This window comes from Denticeps clupeoides, chromosome 18, assembly GCF_900700375.1.
Source record: "Denticeps clupeoides chromosome 18, fDenClu1.1, whole genome shotgun sequence".
Classification (NCBI taxonomy): Eukaryota; Metazoa; Chordata; class Actinopteri; order Clupeiformes; family Denticipitidae; genus Denticeps; species Denticeps clupeoides.
This window is the reverse complement of record NC_041724.1, coordinates 19,111,998-19,123,607: the sequence shown is the minus strand read 5'-3', so window position 1 is coordinate 19,123,607 and position 11,610 is coordinate 19,111,998. Positions and strand designations below refer to the sequence as shown.

Sequence of the window (11,610 nt, the reverse complement as noted above, 5' to 3'; positions counted from 1 at the left end):
TCCTTTATACTGGAAACAAGAGTGTCGAGGTCTTCATCAGAAAGTTGACTGTACAGCATTCTTACAGTAAATTCACCACACGTGTGGATTTCTTTCTGTCGCGGTACAAATGCACAGGAAATGATGCACAAAATTCTAAAGAGCTTTTCATGTGTACAAAACGCTGTGCAAATTTGTGGAGATGATTTTTATGCAAATCTAAAAATACATATTTGTGGATACTGAAATATTTGTGAATATCAACATTTATTTGTGGATTGTTTTCTGTGAGTTGCAAATAATTAAGTCCAATAAAAGCTTCCATAACCAGTCAGCAAGAGTGCATTGGTCACATCATCTCTCAAGGACTTCAGTGCTGTTGGTAAATTCACATTTTCCACATTTCCCATCTGGAGCAGGATTTTTCAAGCTCCCAATTTTGAGAGAATGTTCCACAAATTTGTATGAGTGCACAATTGTAGATGGCGATTCTTCAAAGCTAAGAAAGTCATTTACATATTTACCTTCACTAATCAAGGCTAATTTGGTGTAAAGATCATCACCCAACATTAGGATATGTCCTGATCCACACTGTGAAGGTCGTTCTTGTTGTGTTGTTCAGCAAGAAACACCAAGACATTACATGTGATTTTGTGAAACTGTTATATCTGGCATTACCTCGCCAGGAAAATCTTTTGAATCCATTTTGAAATAAGGCTGTAACATAACAATGTAGAAAAACTTTGAATACTTTCCAGATGCACTGTACCCATTGAATTCAATGATCAATACACTCACATTTACAATAGATTCATATTCATCTAAAACACTGACAGATGCTTAATACTTGAGAGGTTAAACTTACAGAAGGTGAAAGTATACATTAAACTAAGAAAGTATACATTACTTTCTCTAATATGAACATTAAATATTTTATATACATACACACACACACATAAGAAATACTTAAAATTGTCAGGATTGACTGCAGCTGTGCTCAACACCGGTGGCCAATCCTGACAGCGCTTAAATGCCGGATGTTTCCGCCCCTTCCAGGTCTCCGGCAACAGTGTGCATGTTTGTAATTTGAGTTCTGGCAATCGCCACACACTTACGGGTTAGTTTGTGTTCTTTATTTAAGTTAAATCGTTTTCTTTGTGTTTATTATAAAATAAAACCCCCTTCCCAGCATGTCAGACCTCTGCGCTTCCTTCCCCCATAAGTCCGTAGTCGTGACAAAAATACTTAAATTAAACTAATCTGCCACTAAAGAAAATTAATGAACAATCTGGGATATAAGAAATAGTGGAGAAATAATCAATCGTTTTGCAATTATCAATCTGGACCCTCAGGAAAATGGAAGAAACACGGCTCAATTTCCTCCATACCGTTCTTTGCATGAATCTAAAACATAAGTAATGTATACAGATATGCTATTAGCTAATTATGAATCAACATAATATATCTAACTGTCCACAGAAACAGGATATATCTGGTACGGTACCCAAGTATCTAACTACTATCAGAAAACTGATGTGAAAAGGGGTTAAGAAAATGCTAACATCTACTGCTTGCCAGAAAATCTGCATAATCCCAAACATGACTAGCAGGAAACTTAAAAAACGTCCACTAAACATATGACAAAGTGCACAAACATGCAGGATGCTAGATATGTATCTAAATACAGTGAGAAGCCTTGTGCAAAGTGGCTAACATAGATGCTAATCGCTATCTGAAGCTGTGTGCACAAAGCACACAAACAAGGCTAACAGGGTGCTAATTGCTACCAAGTTATGGCCAGAAAACCTGACGTGACAAAATACACAAACAACAATAACATTTATTTCTTATATAGCCCCACATCACATACAGTATATCTTAATGGGCTTTGACAGGCCCTACAGTTGACACCCCCAACACTTGACCCTTCTGCACACAAGGAAAAACTCCAGACAAAAAAACTCTAGGAGAGAGAAAAAAAAAGAAAGGAAGAAACGTTGGGAAGGAGTGATACAGAGAGGGACCCCCTTCCAGTGTAGAGTGAGCCTGCAAATGGTGTCAGTGCAGGGCTGGTGATTTGTACAATATAATAATAAGTCCTACAGTTATAGGGTTGGAGGAGTCCAGGATGTAGTCCAGTGTCATGGTCTACATTACATGTCCATTATGGTGTTACTGGTCCACTTGAAGATCCCTGAAGCTGTAGTTGTTATAGTGGTGGTGGCTGTGGTGACCCTCTGGTTTGGTTCATGCTATGTCCTCGTTTAGCAGATGTCAGGAACCAGGATTTATTTGCTGGTCTCTTCACTGGGGTCTGCCAGTAGTTTGTGCGCTTGATTCCGTGTCTCGGAGAAAACAAACAGAAGCAGCGGCAGACGGTGGCATCGTACGACCAATACTGAAATATGTGGTAATAGTGGTATATTGGTGCTACAGTGGCCCGCTACCCTAACTGGAACAGCCTAGTTGGGGTGAATTTAACTGTCTGTGCCTAACAGGGGGACTCTATAACTGGACTTTATAATTGACACTGTCAAAGTGACGTGAAATGAGTGTCTAGGACTTTAACAAAAAGCCAGAGAAAACAGATAGGTTTTCAGATTGGATATAAACACTGAGACTGTGTCTGAGTCCCGGACACTGAGAGGTAAGCCGTTCCACAACTACGGAGATCTATAGGAGAAGGATCTGCTCCCAGCTGTGACCTTCTGTACTTTTGGTACCAGTAGTGACTCCGCACCCATTGATCGAAGGGGGCGTGGCGGGTCGTAAAGAACTAAAAGTTCACTCAGGTATTGCGGGGCGAGACCATTTAGAGATTATAGGTCAAAAGTAGGATTTTGTAGTCAATCCTAAATTTGACGGGTAACCAGTGCAGTGATTGTAAGACTGGGGTGATGTGGAAAAATTTCCTAGTTCTAGTTAGAACTCTAAACTCCAGCTAGTAGAGAATGCTGCAGCCACTCATGTACTAGAGCATCCAGACAGTAATGATTTGCAGTAATCTAACCTTGATGTAATAAATGCATGGACCAAATTTTCTGCATCATGCATTGAAATGATATTTCTTATTTTCGCAATATTTCTAAGTTGAAAGAATGTTATCCTAGTGACATTATCTACATGCGAATTGAATGAGAGACCTGCATCAATGATGACACCTAGATCCTTTACTTCAGTACTTGGTGAAATAGAAAGGACAGAACCTTGTGGAACACCAAACTCTACTTTACTATGTGAAGACGAAACACCACTGATGTCCACAAACTGATATTGGTTGGTCAAATATGATCTGAACCATTCAAGGGCTGTTCCCTTAATCCCAATAACATTCTCTAACCTGGCAAGGAGAATAGCGTGATCGATAGTGTCAAACGCTGCACTCGGATCAAGCAGGACAAGCAGCGAGATGCGTCCCTGATCAGAGGCCAACAGCAGGTCATTAACCACTTTAACCAGCGCTGTCTCAGTGCTTTGATGAGGTCTAAATCCCGACTGATATACTTCGTGGATGTTGTTGCTGTCTAGGTATGCGCTCAGCTTTTTCTAATATTTTTGATATAAATGGAAGGTTTGGTATCGGTCTATAATTTGAAAGCTGACTGCGATCAAGATCAGGCTTTTTAATCAGGGGTCTAATGACTGCTACCTTGAACAAACTTGGTACGTGGCCGGTGCTAAGCGACGAGTTAATAATTTCAAGGATAGGATTTATAACATCGGGTGCTACTTGTTTAAGGAACCTTTTAGGAAATGGATCCAAAGCGCAAGTACATTGATTTGACGACGAGATTAATTTGATTAATTCATGCTCTTTAATAAGGTTGAAGCATTGTAATCGGTGGTCAGCTATTTGAATATTATTTTCCATAGAAATATCGGCGGAGCTATTTGTTGTGCTTTTAATTTTATCTCTATTCGTGACTATTTTAGTATTTAAGAAATTCCTAAAATTATCGCTACTATGATTATATTGAGTGGTCGCATCCGTTTCTGTCTTATTCCTGGTTAGTTTGGCTATAGTTTTAAACTATAGATTATTTTTGTTTTTGTCTATTAACGAGGACAGATACGTTGATCGAGCCGCTCTAAGAGCCTTCTTATAGCGTGCGCGTGTGATCATTATACCAAGGAATTAAGTTTTTATCTCTTACTATCTTCCTTTTGAGGGGAGCGACTTTATCTAACGTACTTCGCAGTGTTAATTCTAGACATTTGTTCAGCGGGGTCTGACGGTGAGTTTATCAGCGTTGATAAATCTAGTATGGTATTGATAAACCTCTGTGCCGTACTTGATGTAATTACTTTACTTTACTTTACTTTATTTGGCAGACGCTTTTATCCAAAGCGACTTACAATGGGAAGACACCAGCAATTGTCCGTTTGTCTCTATAACGAGGGGGGGTTGAGTTTATTGAGACGTGTTTTAAAAGCGACGAGGAAATGATCTGAGATCATTTCAGATTGAGGAAGAATAACTATATCTTCTATATTTAAACCGAAGGTCAGTACAAGATCTAGCGTGTGACCACCTTCATGAGTATGTCCTGTTATATGTTAATTAACTCCAACTGAGTCTAATAAAAACAGGAATGCTGTTCTTAGTGAGTCTTCTAATTTATCAAAGTGGATGTTAAAGTCGCCGACAATTAGGGCTTTATCCACAGATACAACAAAGTTGGAGACAAAATCTGTAAATTCACTAAGAAACTCTGAATAAGGTCCAAACTTATTTAGCAGTTTCAGTGAGATACTTAGTGCGATAAAGTGGCTAGCAAGATGCTAACCGCTATCTGCTTCTTGTTAGCAATGCTGCATCCCCACAACACACAAACATGGCTAGCAAGATGCTAACCACTATTAACTTATGGTCAGAAAAGGATAACGCCACAAAATGCACAAACTGTCATTCAGTTACTGTTAGAAAAAAGCTATGTATTTCCTAATTTGTGTTATAACGGCATTTTAACTTGTTTTATTCTTTTATATATTTCAACATACTTTTTATAAAGCAAAAAGCCTTGGAGTTTGGATCGATGACAAACTGAGTTTGAACCATCACGTTGCTGCGATCTCCAGATCCTGCAGGTTCACTCTCTACAACATTTGCAAGATTATGCCTTTTCTCTCGCAACAGGCTACGCAGCTCCTCGTCCAGGCAATAGTCATCTCCAAACTCGACTACTGTAACTCTCTCCTGGCTGGAGCCTCTGCAGATTATCCAAAATGTGGCAGCCCGTCTCATCTTCAATCAGCCAAAATACACCCATGTTACACCTCTTCTCACCTTTCTCCACCGGCTCCCGGTAGCTGTTCGCATTGAGTTCAAATCCTTGATGCTGCCTACAGGGCTGTAAAGGGAAGTGCACCCTCCTACATCAATACACTACTAGCCAGATACACTCCTGCATGCTCTCTCAGATCGGCAAATTAAATGAGACTGAAAATTCCTTCTTCACGGGGTCTCCGATTCCAATCAACTCAGGGCCTATCAGGGCTCTTAGTTTTGTAAACTCAAAATTCTATAGAAATCGAACGAGAATAGCTGGTGTCTTCCTCTTGTAAGTTGCTTTGGATAAAAGCGTCTGCAAAATAAAGTAAAAAATAAATAAAGTATAAATAAAAATAAATAATAATAAATAACACAAACACAAAACACATTCATGCCAACAACAAGAACAAAAAAATGTTATTAATGCACATTTACTGACCTGCCATCCTCCAGTTGCTAGAAAAGACCAGACTCTTTACACCTTAAACTTAAATTCCTAATTCTAGAGCAGGAACCTAATTCAAACTCTCAGTCTCAAATGAGCTGGGGCCACTGCTGCCACTGTCATCGCATTGGAAGACTAAATCAATATAAAAAAGAACAGATATTTGAAAACAAAGCATATTTTTATCTTAAGTAATGTATAACATGGATCTTCAAATAGTCTGAGTAATTCCCTTATTAAATAACGAACTATAAAAACTGTAATGGCTCATTAACTAAAAAAACTAAAAATTAAACAAAATAAACCTCTTTCTGGTCAGAGACGACAGCACCTCTTTATATTCTCTAAGCGCATATCAGCGCAATATAAAAATGAGCAGAAGAGGCAAGACCAGCAGCAAAGCAGAAGTAAGGTTAAGACCTGCTCTTCAGTTGCCTGTAGGCCATATGCACAGGTTGGTGCACAATCAGAATTCATTCTAATGAGGTCTTTAAACAAAACCCGCAACTTGAATTTGCTTCTTCAAACAAAGACAAATAATTTATATCATAAATAATTTGTAATACAAATTCTAAAATCCTGGGAAATGTTTATTCTGCAATCTAGCACAGTATATGTCAATGAAATCATAATTCAATACAACAATTATTTTAGAACAGATATCAAATTTATTCCTAAAATGAATAACAATAAAACTATTCAAATAATTCAGATTCAAATGTACAGAAACGAATACTAATTATACAACACAACAATAAATATTCATATAATTCAACATACACTAAAAATGATAAAAATATAAATTATTATAATTACTTAATAATTATAATAACATTTTTATTATAATAATATCAGATGCTTTTATCCGGCGTAGTAGAGAATCAGTAGTTACAAGGACAGTCCCCCAGCAGCAGCTCAGGGACACGATGGTAGTAAGTGGGGTGTTGAATCAGTGACCTAGCTGTCCTCTGGTTCATATGTGAGTACGTTACCCAATAGGCTACTTTTAACTAAAGTCTTCATTTATTTAACACTTTCCAGAGTCAACGCTGCATGATGTAGCAGGTGAAAGCATCCTAGAATGTAACACACTCGCCTATGAACCAGAAGTCCCAAGTTCAAACCCCACTTACTACCATTGTGTCCCTGAGCAAGACACTTAACCCTGATTGTCTCCAGGCTGTCCCTGGAACTTTTGATTGTAAGTCACTCTGGATAAAGTTGTCTGATAAATGCCACAAGTGTAAATGTTTGTGAGTGTGCCCTTTTAAGTGGGCAGGACCAGTATACATTACACATTTAACTCTTTAAATTACATATTAATGTGAATTTAAATATCAGGCCAGTCAGAATGTCATAACCTTAACTTCTGTAAGTGAAGCTGAATTAAACCCACTCTGCATGGCATGAAGGTGAGTGATGCTGACAGTAGAGCCCACTTCAGTGCTAATGAGGGCCACTTCATGCAAGAGGTGGACCCGTACCACCCCTGTGGAATGTTCAGGTTCGATAGGTGTTGTTGGTATGGTCTGGCCCCTTGAAGTGCTACAGGTGTCAAAATGTAAGTGAGTATGAGTCAAATCTGCATAATATTTGGTGATTGATGGTGATTATAAACATAAACTATATGAAATTGTCAGTTCAGAAGTGGCCACTGATGCAAAATCCTACCTTCAGAAGTCTTCCTGTGATTGTGAAAAATGTCTCCCCAGCAGCGACCTCTTCGAGGCTCTCCAGCTCTTTTGAGGGGGTGAAACGGCATGGCAGCAAGCTTGTCTTACCTCAGGGGGAATGGCTAACTCGGAACAGCCAAAGACTATTAAAAAATAGCGGTTGAAGTTTTCTAGATAATAACTTTGACCTTCCTGAAGCCGGGAACAGTCGTTGCTTTAAAATGGACAAGTCTGCATCTTGTGCCATCGCTCAGCCCACAAGTTGCAACGGACTGAACAGACTTGCTTGCCAGCATGCCGTCCCGCATCTCATATTCAGTTGTACAGGTTGCTTCACGCCGGATGGGTGTTTGCCTTTGGTACGGAAAACATGTCTAGGAGGAAAATACAGAATATAGAATTATTTATTACAACATGATTTTTTTGCTTATGTGATACACAGCAAGCAAAGCATTTTAGTTTTTGAATTTTAGTTTTGGGCTATAGTTGTGATTGTAGAGGGCGGGGTTAGAAGGGTTGCTAGGTATGTTTTATATTAGTGACTTGCCCTGCTTTGCATGTATTGATCTTCAGCAGAGATGGAGTTGCTGGTGAGATGTGTGTTAAATCATAATAGGCTCTGGTTGAGAAAAGCTATATTTTTAATACATTTTTTAATACAAAGCTATATTTTTAATCGCTGTACAGTATTTGTTCTAATTCACTTACAGTTACATGGTTGTTCGGGGGACATATGTATAGTAAACCAGTTGTGTAGAACTGTTAATGATTGATATATCGAAAATGGCTAGTCCAAGGGATATATTTTCCTGATGTACAAGTAATACTTTGTGGTTTGTATGTTTTTTTGATTAACTGCAGTGGGTTGATGTTAGAAGTTTAGTATGAGATGAAATGAGAAGTCTGGGCTGAACTGGGAGTGTCCACAGTTGTTTAAACAGTGTTTGAGTAAAATAAAATACATGGTTTTGCAGGTTATCCTTTACGTATGTTTCAGTAATTCAATTAAAATGAATATTTACATAAAAGCAATAAAAGCACCGGTTGGAACAAGACTGATGTGACTATAACAGACAAAAGCTACATTAGTTCATTCAACAAGATTACCATTAGTTTAACATACAGAACATTTATTAGTTCATATAGCAAGAGTTAAGGTCAGAGTTTTGTTGTTTTAAAGTGTTTAAATTCCTTTAAATTAATGTTATATTGATTTATCAGTCTAATCAAGAACAAACACGTTAATTTAATAAAAGTTAAAATAATTGAATGCAAATATTATGTAACATTTACAAACATATGCGGTGTTGAAATTGTTTGAAGTTCCATAACATGGAAATGAAGTTTCTATGTTGTAAGAAAGAAATTGTTGTAAAAAGATTAGAATGCGCAGCCCGGAATCAACTTTTTCATGTTTGGGCCTTACACGAGCTGAAAATCACTTTAAAGCACTCCGTTTAAGGTTTATAGAAACAAAGCTGAAAACACATGAAACTTCAAATTTTCTTTAGGGATACTGTTAGAAATGATGTTCTTAAGTGTTTCACAGTGTTAGACATGTAAAATTTTGGTGGGAATGTGTAGTTTCAGCAAAAAGTGTGTTTTTCAAGGTCAAACAGTTTTACAGAAAAAAAGCCTAAAACACATGAAATTTCTACTTTTTTTTTTTTTACACAATCACGATGGATCGATATAACATGATTTATTTAGATGGAATATAAGTGGCAAGATAGTCACGTTCATCTAATGAATAATCTTTTTAAGTGTAGAACCCAGTTTCTTTCTAGAAGGCAGCAGCTTCAAGCACTGTACTGCCGTGTCACTAGAACTACACACGTACACATACAAATATTATATCAACTACGTCAATACATACCATACTACTTATTTAACTTACTAATTATTATTACCTAACTTACTACACATAACATACTAACTATTATTACCTAACTTACTACATATTACCTAACTTACCTCTCACTTACTTACCCATCATTTAGGCCAAATGCAAGGGTAGTGGCAGCAGTCAGCCAGTATGCTGCAGTCTATCCCATTACGGGTGATCCTGGCGGCCTCTTCTCTCTCTGGTTCTGGTCTGGTTCCTCCCGGACAAGGTGCCTGGTCTGGTCCTCCTGGCTGTAGTGTAGGGCTCCTCCTTGGCTGCGGTGCCTGTCAGGGGCAGCTTTGTCGGGGTCTTGTCCTGTGATGGCCTGACCTTGGGGTGTCGCTGGGGCTTCCTGGTTGCAGGGTACTGCTGCAACTTCTTTGGCCTTTTTGCTGGTCGGGGCATTGGGTCAATCAGAACGACTAAACCTTCAACAGGGACAATAACAGGATTTACCACGAGTGTAAAAACAACAGTAACATGTAAAGACTCAGATAACAAGATAACCAGGAATTATGCACTTGTTAAAATGGTCGTTTACTTTAAAACTGTGCTGATTCTGAAATCTTCACATTAATTATGGTGCATGATGGGACGTAAAGCACTGATTCTTGAAACTTTAGCAAAATCATGTCCCACTAAGAAAAGGGCTCATTCATCCCGAATAAAAATAATCAAGGTGTCTTTTGCACATTTGTAAGGCTTCTTTTCTTAACCAACATTCACAATATTGCCCACAATTCCATAGTTATTAACCTCAACTTTGACTTCATGTATTTTAGGAAGTTCTGGCTATGCAGCAGCTATCAGTGAAGGAAAAAAGGAGAAGAAACCGGGAATATCAATGGAAGCGGAGAGAGAAAATACACAGTGAGGAAGAATAAAAGGAGGAACACCTCCAAGATGGAAAAAGAGAGTGGAGGAAGGGAAGATAAAATTATTAATGACTTGAATGAAAAGGGAAAAGAGAAGTCAGAGAAAAGCTTGGAAACGTGGACAACAGATATCTAGATAATGTAAGAAAAAGGTCTCAGGTCACCATTAACTCCCCCAGATCAAGATCAGGATTAATGTCCAAAAAAATTTATGTATATAGCATTAAAGCATTTAAAAAATGCAACAAAAAAAACACCACAAAAAACACGAAGTTTTACCCTCAGTCGGTTTTGTCCAGTAGATACGCAGCAGCGGGACGCTGAACTGGGTCTGGACCGACCGTCCTCCTCCTGCTGCTGTCCATTCCTGGATGTCCCGGTCCTCCTCGCTGCTCTCTCATGGTCTCCATCCTCATAAAAATCGCGATCTGCCAACTTTGATCAGCTTCTATTTCTGTTTAAATTTTCAAACATGATGACGTCGACGAATTGTCAGAAATACATAAATAAATGAGGATTTGTGGGTGAATATTCGTCTGAGAGTTCACTGCTCGATCTAGCACGTTAACGTGGATACAACAGTAAACTAAACTCGTCTTGTTCCTTTATTTCTCAGATTTATACAGCGACCAGTGAAAAAGCGAGTAAAAAGACATTCATTTCACGAACTTTAGAAAATGTCAGAACCGAGGAGCATTATGGGATGTCAAAATAAAGGTCCGCAATCTTACTGTATACAGGTACTCTTCTCCCCTAATTCCCCTAAATCTCTGTTCAAAATCACAGCATGAAACCTAAAATAAGCCCCTATTTTATGTATTTATAACTCGAGGTGTGTTGCTGCGAGTATAAACCTATTTGCTGTGAAAAGCGGCTGGATAAACGGCGACTATTTTAATTTGTAAATCATGGCGCCAGTCCCGCGCTGAAGGGTTAAAGTTCACAAACCAGCCGCTCCACCCAAATGTACAACTTTTTACTCACCGCTTCACAGCAAACTCCGTTACCAGGACAACGACGCACAACGACGTGCCCGCGCGAGACTCCGTTACCATGACAACGACGCACAACGACGTGCCGCGCAGTTCAACACGGAGGCGTTTTTTAAACGAAGTTGATAATTTGCAGTAAGGAGTAATACATGCAGTTAAATACTTGCTCGCTTGTTTTTGACGTGACTCTTCTCTTCACCTTTTCATGGTGCAGCGTTTGCGTTGCGCATTTTAACATGTTTACTGCGTTTTCATAGTGTTTTAGGGGGATTTATAGGGAAAATCGTGCTTTTAATAATGATAACGATAATGCATCGTATATAATATTGTTTTGAACTCATATTTCGGGAAATATATGAAGTTTTAATTTCTCAAAATCTTCAGTCACTGATTTGTAGCTTTTGTGGGCTCACAATATACCATGGCTGCTGTCAGAAGATGTGACCCCCCCTGCAGCAGCAGAATGGAACACTCCAGGTAGTCAATCTC

General features: G+C 38.6%; 1 long non-coding RNA gene across 1 annotated transcript; it reads right to left on the bottom strand.

The window, feature by feature from the left end:
- Window positions 1-7,531: 7,531 nt before the first annotated feature.
- On the bottom strand, window positions 7,532-10,798 carry LOC114768420 (uncharacterized). Its single transcript, XR_003743053.1, has 3 exons — window positions 10,409-10,798; window positions 9,359-9,682; window positions 7,532-7,743 (listed from the first exon to the last, which is right to left on the bottom strand). It is a non-coding gene; the product is annotated as an uncharacterized LOC114768420 (long non-coding RNA).
- Between the last annotated feature and the right edge of the window lie 812 nt (window positions 10,799-11,610).